Source organism: Prionailurus viverrinus, chromosome C2, assembly GCF_022837055.1.
Source record: "Prionailurus viverrinus isolate Anna chromosome C2, UM_Priviv_1.0, whole genome shotgun sequence".
NCBI lineage: Eukaryota > Metazoa > Chordata > Mammalia > Carnivora > Felidae > Prionailurus > Prionailurus viverrinus.
Window position 1 is genome coordinate 146,717,189 of NC_062569.1, and position 18,591 is coordinate 146,735,779.

At 43.1% G+C, this 18,591-nt stretch overlaps 1 long non-coding RNA gene across 4 annotated transcripts in view; it reads left to right on the plus strand.

Moving 5' to 3' along the window:
* LOC125175676 (uncharacterized) overlaps positions 1-18,504 on the plus strand; it is a 72,866-nt gene extending 54,362 nt beyond the window's left edge. For 3 of the 4 annotated variants that reach the window (XR_007155923.1, XR_007155925.1, XR_007155926.1), the window contains one exon: positions 18,360-18,504. This is a non-coding gene — a long non-coding RNA (uncharacterized LOC125175676). Of the gene's footprint in view, positions 1-11,133; positions 12,168-18,359 lie in introns of those variants that run through there. The other variant, XR_007155924.1, reaches the window with a different exon arrangement.
* Positions 18,505-18,591: the final 87 nt, after the last annotated feature.

Genomic DNA, 18,591 nt, shown 5'->3' on the forward strand with positions numbered 1-18,591 from the left:
TGGAGTTTGGTGAGCTCTTTATAGATTTTGGATACTAGCCCTTTGTCCGATATGTCATTTGCGAATATCTTTTCCCATTCCGTTGGTTGCCTTTTAGTTTTGTTGGTTGTTTCCTTGGCTGTGCAGAAGCTTTTTATCTTCATAAGGTCCCAGTAATTCACTTTTGCTTTTAATTCCCTTGCCTTTGGGGATGTGTCCAGTAAGAGATTGCTACGGCTGAGGTCAGAGAGGTCTTTTCCTGCTTTCTCCTCTAAGGTTTTGATGGTTTCCTGTCTCACATTTAGGTCCTTTATCCATTTTGAGTTTATTTTTGTGAATGGTGTGAGAAAGTGGTCTAGTTTCAACCTTCTGCATGTTGCTGTCCAGTTCTCCCAGCACCATTTGTTAAAGAGGCTGTCTTTTTTCCATTGGATGTTCTTTCCTGCTTTGTCAAAGATGAGTTGGCCATACGTTTGTGGGTCTAGTTCTGGGGTTTCTATTCTATTCCATTGGTCTATGTGTCTGTTTTGGTGCCAATACCATGCTGTCTTGATGATGACAGCTTTGTAGTAGAGGCTAAAGTCTGGGATTGTGATGCCTCCTGCTTTGGTCTTCTTCTTCAAAATTCCTTTGGCTATTCGGGGCCTTTTGTGGTTCCATATGAATTTTAGGATTGCTTGTTCTAGTTTTGAGAAGAATGCTGGTGCAATTTTGATTGGGATTGCATTGAATGTGTAGATAGCTTTGGGTAGTATTGACATTTTGACAATATTTATTTTTCCAATCCATGAGCAGGGAATGTCTTTCCATTTCTTTAAATCTTCTTCAATTTCCTTCATAAGCTTTCTATAATTTTCAGCATACAGATCCTTTACATCTTTGGTTAGATTTATTCCTAGGTATTTTATGCTTCTTGGTGCAATTGTGAATGGGATCAGTTTCTTTATTTGTCTTTCTGTTGCTTCATTGTTAGTGTATAAGAATGCAACTGATTTCTGTACATTGATTTTGTATCCTGCAACTTTGCTGAATTCCTGTATCAGTTCTAGCAGACTTTTGGTGGAGTCTATCGGATTTTCCATGTATAATATCATGTCATCTGCAAAAAGCGAAAGCTTGACTTCATCTTTGCCAATTTTGATGCCTTTGATTTCCTTTTGTTGTCTGATTGCTGATGCTAGAACTTCCAGCACTATGTTAAACAGCAGCGGTGAGAGTGGGCATCCTTGTCGTGTTCCTGATCTCAGGGAAAAAGCTCTCAGTTTTTCCCCGTTGAGGATGATGTTAGCTGTGGGCTTTTCATAAATGGCTTTTATGATCTTTAAGTATGTTCCTTCTATCCCGACTTTCTCAAGGGTTTTTATTAAGAAAGGGTGCTGGATTTTGTCGAAGGCCTTTTCTGCATCGATTGACAGGATCATATGGTTCTTCTCTTTTTTTTTGTTAATGTGATGTATCACGTTGATTGATTTGCGAATGTTGAACCAGCCCTGCATCCCAGGAATGAATCCCACTTGATCATGGTGAATAATTCTTTTTATATGCCGTTGAATTCGATTTGCTAGTACCTTATTGAGAATTTTTGCATCCATATTCATCAGGGATATTGGCCTGTAGTTCTCTTTTTTTACTGGGTCTCTGTCTGGTTTAGGAATCAAAGTAATACTGGCTTCATAGAATGAGTCTGGAAGTTTTCCTTCCCTTTCTATTTCTTGGAATAGCTTGAGAAGGATAGGTATTATCTCTGCTTTAAACGTCTGGTAGAACTCCCCTGGGAAGCCATCTGGTCCTGGACTCTTATTTGTTGGGAGATTTTTGATAACCGATTCAATTTCTTCGCTGGTTATGGGTCTGTTCAAGCTTTCTATTTCCTCCTGATTGAGTTTTGGAAGAGTGTGGTTGTTCAGGAATTTGTCCATTTCTTCCAGGTTGTCCAGTTTGTTGGCATATAATTTTTCATAGTATTCCCTGATAATTGTTTGTATCTCTGAGGGATTGGTTGTAATAATTCCATTTTCATTCATGATTTTATCTATTTGGGTCATCTCCCTTTTCTTTTTGAGAAGCCTGGCTAGAGGTTTGTCAATTTTGTTTATTTTTTCAAAAAACCAACTCTTGGTTTCGTTGATCTGCTCTACAGTTTTTTTAGTTTCTATATTGTTTATTTCTGCCCTGATCTTTATTATTTCTCTTCTTCTGCTGGGCTTAGGCTGCCTTTGCTGTTCTGCTTCTAGTTCCTTTAGGTGTGCTGTTAGATTTTGTATTTGGGATTTTTCTTGTTTCTTGAGATAGGCCTGGATTGCAATGTATTTTCCTCTCAGGACTGCCTTTGCTGCGTCCCAAAGCGTTTGGATTGTTGTATTTTCATTTTCGTTTGTTTCCATATATTTTTTAATTTCTTCTCTAATTGCCTGGTTGACCCACTCATTCGTTAGTAGGGTGTTCTTTAACCTCCATGCTTTTGGAGGTTTTCCAGACTTTTTTCTGTGGTTGATTTCAAGCTTCATAGCATTGTGGTCTGAAAGTAAGCATGGTATAATTTCAATTCTTGTAAACTTATGAAGGGCTGTTTTGTGACCCAGTATATGATCTATCTTGGAGAATGTTCCATGTGCACTCGAGAAGAAAGTATATTCTGTTGCTTTGGGATGCAGAGTTCTAAATATATCTGTCAAGTCCATCTGATCCAATGTCTCATTCAGGGCCCTTGTGTCTTTATTGACCGTGTGTCTAGATGATCTATCCATTTCTGTAAGTGGTGTATTAAAGTCCCCTGCAATTACCACATTCTTATCAATAAGGTTGCTTATGTTTATGAGTAATTGTTTTATATATTTGGGGGCTCCGGTATTCGGTGCATAGACATTTATAATTGTTAGCTCTTCCTGATGGGTAGACCCTGTAACTATTATATAATGTCCTTCTTCATCTCTTGTTACAGCCTTTAATTTAAAGTCTAGTTTGTCTGATATAAGTATGGCTACTCCAGCTTTCTTTTGGCTTCCAGTCGCATGATAAATAGTTCTCCATCCCCTCACTCTCAATCTAAAGGTGTCCTCAGGTCTAAAATGAGTCTCTTGTAGACAGCAAATAGATGGGTCTTGTTTTTTTATCCATTCTGATACCCTATGTCTTTTGGTTGGCGCATTTAATCCATTTACATTCAGTGTTATTATAGAAAGATACGGGTTTAGAGTCATTGTGATGTCTGTGTGTTTTATGCTTATAGTGATGTCTCTGGGACTTTGTCTCACAGGGTCCCCCTTAGGATCTCTTGTAGGGCTGGTTTAGTGGTGACAAATTCCTTCAGTTTTTGTTTGTTTGGGAAGACCTTTATCTCTCCTTCTATTCTAAATGACAGACTTGCTGGATAAAGGATTCTCGGCTGCATATTTTTTCTGTCTAGCACCCTGAAAATCTCGTGCCAATTCTTTCTGGCCTGCCAAGTTTCAAAAGAGAGATCAGTCACGAGTCTTATAGGTCTCCCTTTATATGTGAGGGCACGCTTACCCCTTGCTGCTTTCAGAATTTTCTCTTTATCCTTGTATTTTGCCAGTTTCACTATGATATGTCGTGCAGAAGATCGATTCAGGTTACGTCTGAAGGGAGTTCTCTGTGCCTCTTGGATTTCAATGCCTTTTTCCTTCCCCAGTTCAGGGAAGTTCTCAGCTATGATTTCTTCAAGTACCCCTTCAGCACCTTTCCCTCTCTCTTCCTCCTCTGGGATACCAATTATGCGTATATTATTTCTTTTTAGTGTATCACTTAATTCTCTAATTTTCCCCTCATACTCCTGGATTTTTTTATCTCTCTTTTTCTCAGCTTCCTCTTTTTCCATAACTTTATCTTCTAGTTCACCTATTCTCTCCTCTGCCTCTTCAAGCCGAGCTGTGGTGGTTTCCATTTTGTTATGCATTTCGTTTAAAGCGTTTTTCAGCTCCTCGTGACTGTTCCTTAGTCCCTTGATCTCTGTAGCAAGAGATTCTCTGCTGTCCTGTATACTGTTTTCAAGCCCAGCGATTAATTTTATGACTATTATTCTAAATTCACTTTCTGTTATGTTATTTAAGTCCTTTTTGATCAGCTCATTAGCTGTTGTTATTTCCTGGAGATTCTTCTGAGGGGAATTCTTCCGCTTGGTCATTTTGGATAGTCCCTGGCGTGGTGAGGACCTGCAGGGCACTTCCCCTGTGCTGTGGTGTATAACTGGAGTTGGTGGGCGGGGCCACAGTCAGACCTGATGTCTGCCCCCTGCCCACCGCTGGGGCCACAGTCAGACTGGTGTGTGCCTTCTCTTCCCCTCTCCTAGGGGCGGGATTCACTGTGGGGTGGTGTGGCTCATCTGGGCTACTTGCACCGTGCCAGGCTTGTGATGCTGGGGATCTGGCGTATTAGCTGGGGTGGGTAGGCAAGGTGCTCGGGGGCAGGAGGGGCAGGCTTAGATCGCTTCTCCTTAGGTGATCCACTTCAGGAGGGGCCCTGTGGCAGCGGGAGGGAGTCAGATCCGCTGCCGGAGGTTTGGCTCCGCAGAAGCTCAGAGTTGGGTGTTTGCGCGGATCGAGCAAGTTCCCTGGCAGGAACCAGTTCCCTTTGGGATTTCGGCTGGGGGATGGGCGGGGGAGATGGCGCTGGCGAGCGCCTTTGTTCCCCACCAAACTGAGCTCTGTTGTCAGGGGGCTCAGCAGCTCTCCCTCCCTTTGTCCTCCAGCCTTCCCGCTTTCCGAGCAGAGCTGTTAACTTATGACCTCCCAGACGCTAAGTCGCGCTTGTTGTGGGAACACAGTCCGTCAGGCCCCTCCGCTTTTGCAAGCCAGATTCGGTGGCTGTGCTTGGCCGGCGAGCCGCCCCTCCACCCTGGCTCCCTCCCGCCAGTCCGTGGAGCGCGCACCGCCTCGCCGCCCTTCCTACCCTCTTCCGTGGGCCTCTCGTCTGCGTTTGGCTCCGGCGACTCCGTTCTGCTAATCCTCTGGCGGTTTTCTGGGTTATTTAGGCAGATGTAGATGGAATCTAAGTGATCAGCAGGACGTGCGGTGAGCCCAGCGTCCTCCTAAGCCGCCATCTTGCCGCCGCCCTCTGTTGGGAGATTTTTGATAACTGATTCAATTTCTTCGCTGGTTATGGGTCTGTTCAAGTTTTCTATTTCTTCCTGTCTGATTTTTGGAAGTGTGTGGGTGTTTAGGAATTTGTCCATTTCTTCCAGGTTGTCCAGTTTGTTGGCATATAATTTTTCATAACATTCCCTGATAATTGGTTGTATTTTTGAAGGATTGGTTGTAATAATTCCATTTTCTCTCATGATTTTATCTATTTGAGTCATTTCCCTTTTCTTTTTTTTTTTAATTTTTTTTTCTTTTTTCAACGTTTTTATTTATTTTTGGGACAGAGAGAGACAGAGCATGAACGGGGGAGGGGCAGAGAGAGAGGGAGACACAGAATCGGAAACAGGCTCCAGGCTCTGAGCCATCAGCCCAGAGCCCGACTCGGGGCTCGAACTCACGGACCGCGAGATCGTGACCTGGCTGAAGTCAGACGCTTAACCGACTGCGCCACCCAGGCGCCCCTTCCCTTTTCTTTTTGAGAAGCCTGGCTACAGTTTTATCAATTTCATTTATTTTTTTCAAAAAACCAACTCTTGGTTTCATTGATCTGCTCTACAGTTTTTTTTAGATTCTATATTGTTTATTTCTGCTCTGATCTTTATTATTTCTCTCCTTCTGCTGGGTTTGGGGTCTTTGCTGTTCTGCTTTTAGTTCCTTTAGGTGTGCTGTTCGATTTTGTATTTGGGATTTTTTCTTGTTTCTTGAGATAGGCCTGGATTGCAATGTATTTTCCTCTCAGGACAGCCTTCGCTGCATCCCAAAGTGTTTGGATTGTTGTATTTTCATTTTCATTTGTTTCCATATATTTGAAAATTTCTTCTCTAATTGCCTGTTTGACCCATTCATTCGTTAGTAGGATGTTCTTTAATCTCCGTGCTTTTGGAGGTTTTCCAGACTTTTTCCTGTGGTTGATTTCAAGTTTCATAGTATTGTGATCTGAAAGTGTGCATGGTATGATCTCAATTCTTTTATACTTATGAAGGGCTGTTTTGTGACCCAGTAAGTGATCTATCTTGGAGAATGTTCCATGTGCACTCGAGAAGAAAGTATATTCCGTTGCTTTGGAATGTCAAGTCTATCTGATCCAGTATATCATTCAGGGCCCTTGTTTCTTTATTTATTCTCTGTCTAGATGTTCTATCCATTGTTGTAAGTGGAATATTAAAGTCCCCTGCAATTACTACATTCTTATCAATAAGGTTGCTTATGTTTATGATTAAATGTTTTATATATTTGGGTGTTTCCGAATTCAGTGTATAGACATTTTATAATTGTTAACACTTCCTGATGGATAGACCCTGTAATTATTATATAATGTCCTTCTTCATCTCTTGTTACAGCCTTTAATTTAAAGTCTAGTTTGTCTGATATAAGTATGGCTACTCCAGCTTTCTTTTGACTTTCACTAGCATGATAGATAGTTCTCCATCCCCTCACTTTCAATCTGAAGGTGTCCTCAGGTCTAAAATGAGTCTTTTGTAGACAGGAAATAGATGGGTCTTGGTGTTTTTTTTTTATCCATTTGGATACCTATGTCTTTTGGTTGGAGCATTTAGTCCATTTACATTCAGTGTTATTATTGAAAGATACAGGTTTAGAGTCATTGTGTTGTCTGTATGTTTCATGCTTGTAGAGATGTCTCTGGTCCTTTGTGATCCTTGCAACATTTCACTCACAGAGTCCCCCTTAGGATCTCTTGTAGGGCTGGTTTAGTGGTGATAAATTCCTTCAGTTTTTGTTTGTTTGGGAAAACCTTTATCTCTCCTTCTATCCTGAATGACAGACTTGCTGGGTGAAGGATTCTTGGCTGCATGTTTTTCTCTGTTCATCACATTGAAGATTTCCTGCCTTTCCTTTCTGGCCTGCCAAGTTTCAGTAGATAGGTCTGCTACTACCCTTATGTGTCTACCTTTGTATGTTAAGACCCGTTTATTCCTAGCTGCTTTCAGAATTCTATCTTTATCCTTGTATTTTGCCAGTTTCACTATGATATGTTGTGCAGATCGATTCAAGTTACATCTGAAGGGAGTTCTCTGTGCCTCTTGGATTTCAATGCCTGTTTCCTTCCCCAGATCAGGGAAATTCTCAGCTATGATTTGTTCACGTACACGTTCAACCCCTTTCTCTCTCTCTTCTTTTTCTTCTGGAATTCCTATGATATGGATATTGTTCCGTTTGACTGCATCACTTAGTTCTCTAATTCTCCTCTCATACTCCTGGATTTTTTTATCTCTCTTTTTCTCAGCTTCCTCTTTTTCCATAATTTTATCTTCTAATTCACCTATTCTCCCCTCTGCCTCTTCAATCCATGCTGTGGCTACCTCCATTTTATTTTGTACCTCATTGATAGCATTTTTAATTCAGCATGACTATTTTTTAGTCCCTTGATCTCATCTCTGTAGCAATAAATTCTCGGTAGTCCTCTATGCTTTTTTCAAGCCCAGCAATTAATTTTATGACTATTACTCTAAATTCTTGTTCTGTTATATTGCTTAAATCGGTTTTGATCAATTTATTAGCTGTTGCTACTTCCTGGAATTTCTTTTGAGGAGAATTCTTCCATTTTGTCATTTTGGCTAGTTTTCTGTCCCTTACATGTTTTAAAAGCTTGTTGTGTGCTCTGCACCTGTGAGCACTGCTATATTAAAGGAAGGTCATACACTGTCCTGGGCCTGGCCCTTCAGGAGGTGTTTTCTCGGGGATTGTTACTTGCTCTCTGTTGTTGTGACTTTGGTTATTTTATTACCCTACTCGTAGTGATATTTTGGACCCTCCAGCAGGTGTGCTTTGATTTGTTCCTTGGAGTATCCCTGTAAAGGAAAACAGATAGACAAACAGGAGACAAAAACATGCAAACACACAAATAACACAAACAAACAAATAAACAAAAACAAAAACCTAACGACTAAAAACAATAAACCCCCAAACACCGACTACAAGTAAAGAAGAGGGTGGAGGCGGTGCTGATGGAAGAGAACATACAAAGAGAGAAATGACAGGAGCGGGGGAGAAAAGAAAAAATAAACATTGACTAGGCAGAGAGACTAAAAGGCTTGATCCAGAGAGAGAGAAAGGAAAATAAAGAAGGAGGCGGGGAAAACGAAACGAAGATACAGTTACCCAGACAGAGAAACTCTACGGCTTGATTATTCCAGAGAGAAAGGCGCGTAAAGAAGGAGGTGTAGAACATGTGTCAAGACAACGGATTAAATATGTCTGTTTAGACAGACCAATAACCTGAGTAACCAGCCTAGGGGAGGGAAGAGGTAAGGAGGAGAAATGGGCGGGTGGGTGGGGGAGAATATAGCTGTATATCCAGAATTGACCTAGAGTTAATCCAGGCAATGCTGCGCCGCTGGTCGCTGGTCGGGAGGAGCTGTCCGCAGGGTCGGTGCCCCTCGGGTGGGTAAACAGTTACCCAGTGCAAGGGGGCGTGGTTTGGTGTATTCTGAACCCACCTCTACTGTGGGTCCGGGAGTGATCCCTGAGGCCCCGCCTTGGTCGTGGTGGGGGGTGGGGGTGGGGAATGGAATGGTGATCCCCCGTCTCTTCTCCGTGGAGCCCACCCGGTGGACTCCGTTCGAGTCGTCCGCACTGCACTGTGCGGCGGGCGCAGATGGGTCGGTCCTTCTCGCTTGGCCAACTCCCCTGACCCCGCCCTTGGCTAGGATTCAAAGTCCCGCTCCGTGCGCTCTGACGCTGGGAAAGCGCCTCTCAGTGCCGCGATGTGTGGCCCCGGCTGGCTTTGTCTGTGCCGCCACACTTCTGGGAGGACCGACTTCTCCTACTGCGGACTCAGAGCCGCTGCCCCCGCGAACCCCCAGGGTGGCAGACGCAGGCAGTTCTGTGCTATCGCGCAGCCCTCCAGGGAGGGAAGCGCTTTCTCCAGCTGTGGACCGAGCCCCTGACCAACCACCGCACCCAGACCCAGCTCCCCTCCTCCCCAGGGGCGCGAACAGGGAGCCGGCTCCAGCCCGAAGAAAGCCCCCCAGTTAGAGATGGGATCCCTCTCAGCCTCAGTCCGAGGTCTCTCTCCTGGCCAGATAGGGTCCTGCACTTTTCCAGCCACTCTTTCTCTTCTTCCCTCTGTCTCTCTGCAAAGGGGGTCCCTCCGCTCCATGCCCACGCAGCCTTTATCTCCCCCAGTTCGCAGTTACCCACCTAAACTTTTTTCCAGCTTCCCCATTTTCTTCCTAGTAGATTCAGTCTATTTTCCTCCCAGGCTCTGGTGTTGAGTCCTTTGGCTTTTGCTCTTTGTTTGAGAGATACAGGAAGTTTGGATCCCCCTACTTCTCTGCCATGTTGGTCCCTCCCTCTTTTCGCCAGCAATCTCAATTTTAAGTTTTTTAATGTTTATTTATTTTTTGAGAGAGAGAGAGAGCATGAGGAGGGGTGGAGCAGAGAGACAGGGAGACAGAATCCAAAGCAGCTCCAAGCTCTGAGCTGTCAGCACAGAGCCCCACGCGGGGCTTGAACCCACAAACTGTGAGATCATGACCTGAGCTGAAGTCAGACGCTTAACCAACTGAGCCACCCAGGCGCCCCTAAAAATGACATCTTTTTAAAGACAAAGTATTACCCAGATTGCTGAAAAGATAGATGCATTAATCATCAGCTACTGGACGTCTGCTCCTGTGTGTTGCCCATCTCCTGCTTATGCCCACATATTTATTTGTTGTAGGTTTATTTTTGGTTACAACTATTTATTCCCTTCCTATAGGTGGAGTATATTGACAGACTCAGTCGTGCCATTTGCTTTGGGCAATGGAATGTGAGTGAGCATAATTGAGGGCATGTCAGAGCAGGAGTTTAAATTTTTTTTTAATGTTTATTTATTTATTTTTGAGAGAGAGAGAGAGAACACAGCAGGAGAGGGACAGAGAGAGAAGGAGGGAGACAGAGAATCCAAAGCAGGCTCTGCGCCTTCAGCAGAGAGCCTGACGTGGGGCTTGAACTCACAAACAGTGAGATCGTGACCTGAGACAAAGTTGGATGCTTAACTGGCTGAGCTACCCAGGCATCCCCAGAACAGAAGCTTTAAGTGCTACTCTGTGGTTTGCCTTGGCTACTTGTGCTCTTGCTTTCTGGCAGAGAACAGCATGATGCGTAGGGGCTGTTCCTTCATCCTGGGTTCCAGAGCGGAGGGTTCCAGGGGAAGCAGAACTGAAGTCATCCTGTCACCTGGAGCAAAGCCACAGTTGACCTGCAGCCCATATATATCAGGAGAAAAAAAAAAAATAAAGCTTTGATGCTGGAAGCCTCTGAGCTTTGGGGATCGTTTGTTACCCAGCAAAAGCTGACCAGTACCTATTGTCTATTGTGGATATAAGTGCTCAGCTGGCAAGGACCAAAGAACAGCATAGCACGGTAATACGTGCACCACAAAGTCTAGAATCGAGGGCAATAGCCTTTTATGCCCTAGATTCCACCTTGTGGGCTGGAGGTGTATGGAAGGGGGCAGGGACTTAGGCATGGTGTTGGGACATGCCTGATGATGCCTCTAAAGGGGGAGAAGGAAAAACAAAAGAGAGAAGTAAAAAGAGTGAGTGAGAAAGACGGAGAGGAAGGCATACGTGTGATCAGGGAGTGGTGGAGATGATGTTGTAACAGCGTTGTTGGGGGGTGGGCGCTGTTGTGGGCAGACGGTAGCCAGGCTTGTGGTGAACACCTAATGAATCACCACGTACACCTGAAACTAATGCAACCCTGGGTCAATTCTACTCCCCCCTCCCCCGCCAAAAAAAAAAAAAGTGGTAGAGAAATGCATTTCATCTCAGTTGCCACAGGAAAACAGAGAGTCGCCTTTCTGTTCTTAAAAATGGTGCTGGCCCGATTTCTTCCTCAAATACACCTTTCACCTCATTTCCTTAGCCAGAAAGTGGAAACTGCCCCAATGTCCGTTCTGATAAGAGTGCCTGCCGTCCTAGGCACTCAGGGCACCACCCGATCCATGTTCCTTTTCTACCCAAAGGAGGGCATCCTTTTAGGTTTTCTTGTGTACTTAACTTTTCCTGGGCACTTGCCTCTGAATTTTCCTTTTTTTCTTAACCGTCAGGTCAACCAGCAGATCTATTCTTTCTCCTTCTGGGTACTTAATTTCTCCGAGGGAATGTACTAGCATCAGCTTTGGACTTTCTTCCTGCGTTGGAGAAGAGTAACATTTGATGCCTTTGGCCCAAGAAACTTCACTGAACATTGAGACGTAGGAGGAGAGCATTGAAATTCATATTTAATAACCAGCTTGCCTTTTTTATACTTAAAGGCTTTTTTTTTTCAAAAGAAAAAATCTAATTATGCATAAGAGAAATTCACTTAGAATTAATTCACTAGGAATTAACTTGAAAAAAAGGTAAGGATGTTAACAATCTTTTTAAAAAAATAATTCAAATTAGAAACACTAATTATAGGAACTCCTTTATATAACATGAAACACAGTTCTCTGAGACATGGGGGAGAAGGCTGGCTTGTAAAGCCGACTTTCAGAGAACAGCGTCTGATTTATGGGGGAATTTGTGTGAGTGAGGCATAAAATTTCCCTTAAGAAAGGACTGCCCAGTTCTTCTGATAAACTGTGTGATCATTTCTGGGGAGACCAAAGGACATAACATGACCAACATTTAATTTTGGGATCGGGACCTAAGGGTTTAACATCTTGGACTTACAAAGTCAGGAAAGGAAAGGAGCCAGAATGCTTGACTGGCCCCTCTGATCTGGGCCTCCTCAGATCAGAAACATACAGTGAGTGAGTGATAAAGCTGGGATTTCTATCTGGGTGTGTCCTATATAGTGTTTTGCTCTCTTCGCTTCACCAGGAAGCCCTGAGGACAGGCAGGGATCTCAACAGGATCTCAATAGGAAAGCACAAAGGTGCTTTCTGATACCTTATCAAGGTTATCTTGGCCAATCACCAGATAGGAGGGTAAAGACAAGGTACTACACGTGGTTTGTCAAACCAGGGTGGTGTCCCATTCTCAGACCGTGAAATCAAATTTTAGAGTATCTCAATATGAATTTTTAAAACACAGAGCAATGTGGATGGAACTGGAGGGTATTATGCTAAGTGAAACAAGTCAGTCTGAGAAAGACAGATATATGATTTCACTCATATGTGGAAGTTGAGAAACTCAACAGCTGAACATAGGGGCAGGGAAGGAAAAATAAGATAAAAACAGAGAGGGAGGCAAACCATAAGAGACTTTTAAATACACAGAACAAACAGGGTTGCTAGAGGGGAAGTGGGTGGGGGGATGGGTTAAATGGGTGATGGGCATTAAGGAGGCCACTTGCTGGGATGAGCCCTGGGTGTCATATGTAAGAGATGAATCACTCACTGGGTTCTCCTCCTGAAGCCAAGACTACACCATATGTTATCTAACTTGAATGTAAATAAACAACAACAACAACATAGAACAGAATAGAAAATACCAGACTGCACTGGATGCATGAAGGGAGTGTTATGAGCTGACTTATATGCCCCCCTCATATTTGGAGATCGGGTCTTGAAAGGTGTAATTAAGGTCATGTGTCGTCATTGGAGTGGGCTCTAGTCCAGGATGACTGATGTCCGTATAAGGAGGGATTAGGACACAGACATACACAGAAGGAAGACCGTGTGAGGACACAGGAAAAGAGAGCTGTTCTACCCACCACGAAGTGAGGCTTCAGAAGAAACCAAACTTGCTTATACCTTGAGCTGAACTTGTAGCCTGGGGAACTTTGTTATGGCACCTCTAGCAAATTAATACAAGGGGTAAGTATTATGCTGTGGACTTTTGGTTTCAATTACACACACATGCAGACACACACGTACACACATATTCTTACGCTAGATTTATAGCCTAAAATTATTGAAGAACTCTGGGTTAGAATGAGGCCCCAACATTTCCATATTCAGGAAGTGAGCCTGGGACACCATCTGGAGCCATCCAGGTGAGACAGTGGTGACAGGACATTAACCTTCTCAACCAGAGCAAGCAAAGGCTCCCTGTGGCTTCCTTAGTGGCAAGACAGAGAAGGGAAATCTCCTATTCTGTATGTGAAACCTAGTGTTTCTCTTTTATCGGGGCAAAAGAATGTGTCAGAACAAAGCAACACGCTCTAAGTGCAAATTATTTATGTTGGTTTTTATTTATTTATTTATTTATTTTTTAAGAGCAAACAACTTATTACCCAGTGAGCTCAGTCATTTGGAATTCACCCAGGAGCATAGAAGAAAGCCAGAAAGTTTACAAGTCAATAAGCCTCAATGTCATAAAACCCATGACCTGAAGTTTACCAGCTGTATTCACAGGAAAGCTTCTCTGGCCCTCATACAATTTCTTTATTCTCATTTTAGACCTTAATAGTTTAAAAAGAAGTATTACTTCAACTTTATTTATTTATTTATTTATTTAAATGTTTATTTGTTTTTGAGAGAGAGAGAGGGAGAGCAGGGGAGGGCAGAGAGAGAGGGGGGTGGGACAGAGATCTGAAGCAGGCTCCACACTGACAGCAGAGAGCTCTATGTGGGGCTCGATCTCACTAATCACGAGATCATGACCTCAGCCAGAATGGGACACATAGTGACTGGGCCACCCAGGTGCCCCCGTATTACTTTAACTTTAAAGCATTTTACGTGAGACCGTATTTGTTGGTCAAACTCAGGAGTGGATTCTCTCGTTTGGTCAACTCTAATTCTTGGTGATGAAGGAAATGTTTCAGGACATTTAGAAACCTAGAATTCTCAGAGTCATTTTGCCTTCTCCTTATTTTCTGTCCAAAAAATGTAATACCTTTTTTTAGATATAATCATGCAGATTTCTGTTCTGTTGGTGAGATGATTTACTTCTGCGTGTGTCTGAGCAGACCAAGCTGCCAATTTGTAAGGAGCCTGCAGTTAGGGTCTGCTCAGAAGGAGGACAAAGGTGCTTGACCTTTCCAGACCTGCATCTTGGGGGAAATTTGTCTGCCGGCAACAGGGTCCAGTCACATTCCCATTACCTGTTTGGGACAGGCTTAAGAGGCCCACTCCTTTCCGGTTTTGGAACAGAGTTCTCCTGAGGGCATTGCAAGCATGCATGTGTTAAATTTATTGGCATGCTGTGAAATTTTCATTTCTGAAGAAAGTATACCTAGCTTTCATTTCTTGCATACATCACTTACTGGTATTAATTTAATTAGTTTCCCACCCCCATCTCACCATCCGCCCCAAGGAGAGAGAAAAATTAGAAACGGTGAGGACGGTTAAAGCCAGGTCTTTAAAGGGGAATTCAACCAAGGGTCTCCCAAGGATGATCAACCAGCACTCTAGCATCCTACTTAATACCTTTCTAATTAACCAAGCAGTCTGGTTCCTAGTTCATAGCAAACTGGAGACAGCAAATTGGAAAGACAAGTGGGCTGACAAGAGCAAAGATGACAGCAAACAGAATAATAAGAATAGCGACGGCCAAAACGTTAGAGCCAGATTTGGGAATTTGGGAAGCCAGCTCCTGGAGACATTTGGTGGAGGAACAACCCAACCAGCATACCTCAGTAACCCCTGAGGGCATGGCTGCTTCAGACCAGGGTGCCGCCATTGAGTAATCAAGAAGACAAACTCTGACACCATTGGTTAGTGACAAAGAATCTCTCTCTGGCCAAACTTTATCCACGTTCCTCTGAACCTCCTTCTTGACAAGGCCTCCACATTAGCCCGTCCTTGTCAGGTCTGCATAATCTAGTTGGGGCAAGAATCCTGCTAGGTTGGTTTAGAGATATCTGGTCTCTTGATATCTGGTCATCCTCAATATCTGATCAGATTCCTTACCCCTCACCCTTAGTATGTGACCACTCTGGACTGCCCTCAGGGAGAATCCTCCTACCCTTGATATCTCCTCTTGATAATTTTCCACCCATTGGCCCTTCAGTCAGCTCCTTGGCTGTGAATTCCAACCTGTACTTGTTTAGGAGTTGAGCCCAATCTCTCTCCCCTATTGGGATGGTCTTGATGCCTATTGCAATAGTCCTAAATAAAGTCTTCCTCACCATTTCAACAAGTGTCAGAATACTTTCTTCTTTAATCGAGAAGACAAACCTGTCTTAGAGGCTTGAATGTAGATACTTCAGCTGTTCTCCATGCTAATTCCAGGAAGTTTAGGTACTAGCTCCTAACCCACTTCTGGGTAGCACAAATCTGAGAGAGGGAGCTAAGGTGATTATTATTTTGAGTTGGTTTATACCAAAGGCAGGGATATATAAGTTGTTTATTGGCAAGAGTTCCCAGTTGAACCTCAGCCCATGTCTACTTGGCAAGTGTCTCGCCATGGAGTGGGGCTGTGTTTCCAGAGTAAAGGATGCCTTTTTCTAATTTTTTTTTTTTACAGAAGCTCCATAAGTTCACTAAATTGTGTACCTATGGGGCACATCCTCCTGAAGAGTCACATTTAAATACCTATCAAAGGTGCGGTTTGGAAAAGTCTGAACAAAGATGTGGGATGGAGAACAGGGCAAAAGGTAAATTTGACCAAACACATTCAACAGCAAATCAGCTGTAACAGAAAGAAAATAAATATCTGCATGTTGAGTCACCTCTTTGTAACACCAGTGGTTCTCAAACCTTGGTGTGCTCCAGAATCATTTGGGGGAGCAGATTCCCAGGCTACCCCCCACTAGCAGTTGGACTCATTAGTGCCGGGACCTGGGTATCTGTGTTTTAAATAAGTGCTTATCTGATTCAGGTGCTTGAGGATCTTCTTGGCCCACACACACTTTGGGAATCATCATTTGGGAAGCCTGCAGAATCTGCTTAAGGAAGGAACTGATTTTTGGTTTATAGAAGCACCTTACTAGGCAGATTTTGGTTTCTCAAAGGCAAAGTGTTTGAATTGAGTCTAGAAGAAGAGATGTGAGCAAAGACGATGCAGTGCTTATCATCATGCAGAGTCAAGTAACAGGAATCTAGAAATTGTTGGAAGCCTGTGAAGGAGGAGATGCTAGGAAGATGAAGCGAGGAGCCCAGCAACTTGGTAGGACGTCAGGGCTTGGGTAGAAGATTGGTTGAACAAAGTTCCCAGGGGTGGGAATAAACAAGGAACTTTCTAGAACAGTAATGTTGACTATTTGCAGTTGCTTACTATTATAGGTTATAATCTCTTTTTGTTACCCTGGAACCCTCTGTAAGTCTGTCTCACAAACCCGTCTTGTGCCATTAGTCATTTGTGGAGAAAGGAGAGGCCCACCCTAGGAGCCAACATGGAAAGGGAACTGAGGGCTTCAGTAAGGAGGAAGGAACCAACAGAGAAGCTGGCCATAGTAAGCCCCAATTGAGAAGGGGTGAGCCATGAATCCTCCCTCTCCCTGAAGGTCCTAAAGCAGTGGTATCCTACCTTTTATGATTAAATAACTCTATCAGTAAAGAAAAATTTTTGGCACAGAGCCCTCCCCCCATATATATGCATATGCATTTATTTTTGTCTATTATATACCACTCTGCTATTGACATTATAAAACACATGTAAAAATTGAGGTTAAAAAAAAAAGAGATGGGAAATCAGCATGAGAGTTCTAACAGTTTATGCTTGTGTTTCAGGGGATTGGGTTGCATCGCTACTGGAGCACATGGGTTCCATGTTGGAAAGCCTGACCAAAAGGAAGGTGACCCTTTGAGTAGGGGAAGGACGACCTTGCTGCACTGTGGATAGGGCCTATTTAGTTAGCAGACACTTGGATTACTCAGCAACCCAAATTATAGAAGAAGAGTGTGGAAAGAAATAAGGTCTATGCTCAGGCCAAAGGATGGTGCTATATATGTTGCTCATACTTGGTTCCGTGAGAAGAAAACCCATGGGAAGAATACTTCAATTATAACCACTTGTGACCGCTAATTAAAAGGGAGGAAGAGGGGCTCCTGGGTGGCTCAGTCGGTTAAGCGGCCGACTTCGGCTCAGGTCATGATCTCGTGGTCCATGAGTTCTAGCCCCGCGTCGGGTTCTGTGCTGACAGCTCAGTGCCTGGAGCCTGCTTCAGATTCTGTGTCTCCCTCTCTCTAACCCTCCCCTGTTCATGCTCTGTCTCTCCCTGTTTCAAAAATAAATAAATGTTAAAAAAAATAAAGTTTAAAATAAAAGGGAGGAAGAAAACCCAACTTCCTCAATGCAGCAGCCTTAAGACATTCAATTCTTGGTTGCTGAGCATGTGTTTTGGGGCTCTGGGTCAGACATCTTTGGGCTCTCATACAGACAACAGCAGGTTGGCTATAAGCCCCTTCACCAGGGCTCTGGGCCCCAGCTCTTGCTTTTTTTCATTTTAATTTTTTTTTACTGTGGTAAAATACACATAACATAAAATGTGCCATTTTAACGGCCTTAAAGTGGCATTAAGCACATTCACCACGTTGTGGGAACCATCGTTACCATCTGGCTCCAAAGCTTTCATCACCCCAAACAGAAACTTCATACCTATCAAGCAATAAGTCCTCATTCTCTCCTTCCTCCAGCCATTAGTAACCTCGAATCTACTTTCTGTTTTTATGAAGTTGCCTATTCCAGGTGCCTCATGCAAGTGGAATCATACAGTATTTGTCCTGCTGTGTCTGGCCTATTTCACTAAGAATGAGGTTGTCATGGTTCAAGTATGTTGTAGCATGTTTCAGAATTTCGCTCCTTTTCATGGCTCAGTAATATCCCATTGTACGGATAGACCATATTTTGCCCATCCATTCATTCATCGATGAACGCTTACTTGGGTTATTCCCACCTTTTGGCTATTTTGAATAATGCTGTAATGAATATGACTGTATGCATATCTGTTTGAATGCCTGCTTTAAATTCTTTTAGGTATAAGAGTTGGATGGCTAGGTTATATGGCAATTCCATGTTTCGCTTTTTGAGGAACTACTGAACTACTTTCCACAATGGCCACACCATTGTACATTCCCAACAGCAAAGTGTGAGGCTTGCAGTTTCTCCACATCTTTGTCCACATGCTTGTTAATTTCCATTAAAAAATATTATAGCCATTCTATTTAGTGTAACGTGGCATCTCATTGTGATTTTAATTTGCATTTTTCTAATGACTAATGACATTGAGCATTTTTTCATGGCTATTTGGCCATGTGTATATCTTCTTTAGAGAAATGTCTATTAAAGTCCTTTGCCCATTTTTTAATTGGGTTGTTGGTTGAGGATTTCTTTATATAGTCAACCTTTATTAGATATACAATTTGCAAATATTTTCTCCCATTCTGTAGGTTGTCTTTTTGTCCTTTGATAGATAAAACTTTTTCATTTTAATCAAGCCCGGTTTTTCTATGTTTTCTTTAAGGACTCGTGCTTTGGTGTCATCACTAAGAATCCATTGTGAATCCAAGATCATGAAGATTTGGCCCTATGTTTCCTTCCAATAATTTTGTGGTTTTAGGTCTCATGTTTAGGTCATTGATTCATTTTGAGTTATTTTTGTCTATGGTGTGAGGTAAGGATCCAACTTTATTCTTTTGCATATGGAAATCCAGTAGTCCCAGCACCATCTGTTGAAGAGACTGTTCTTTTTCCAT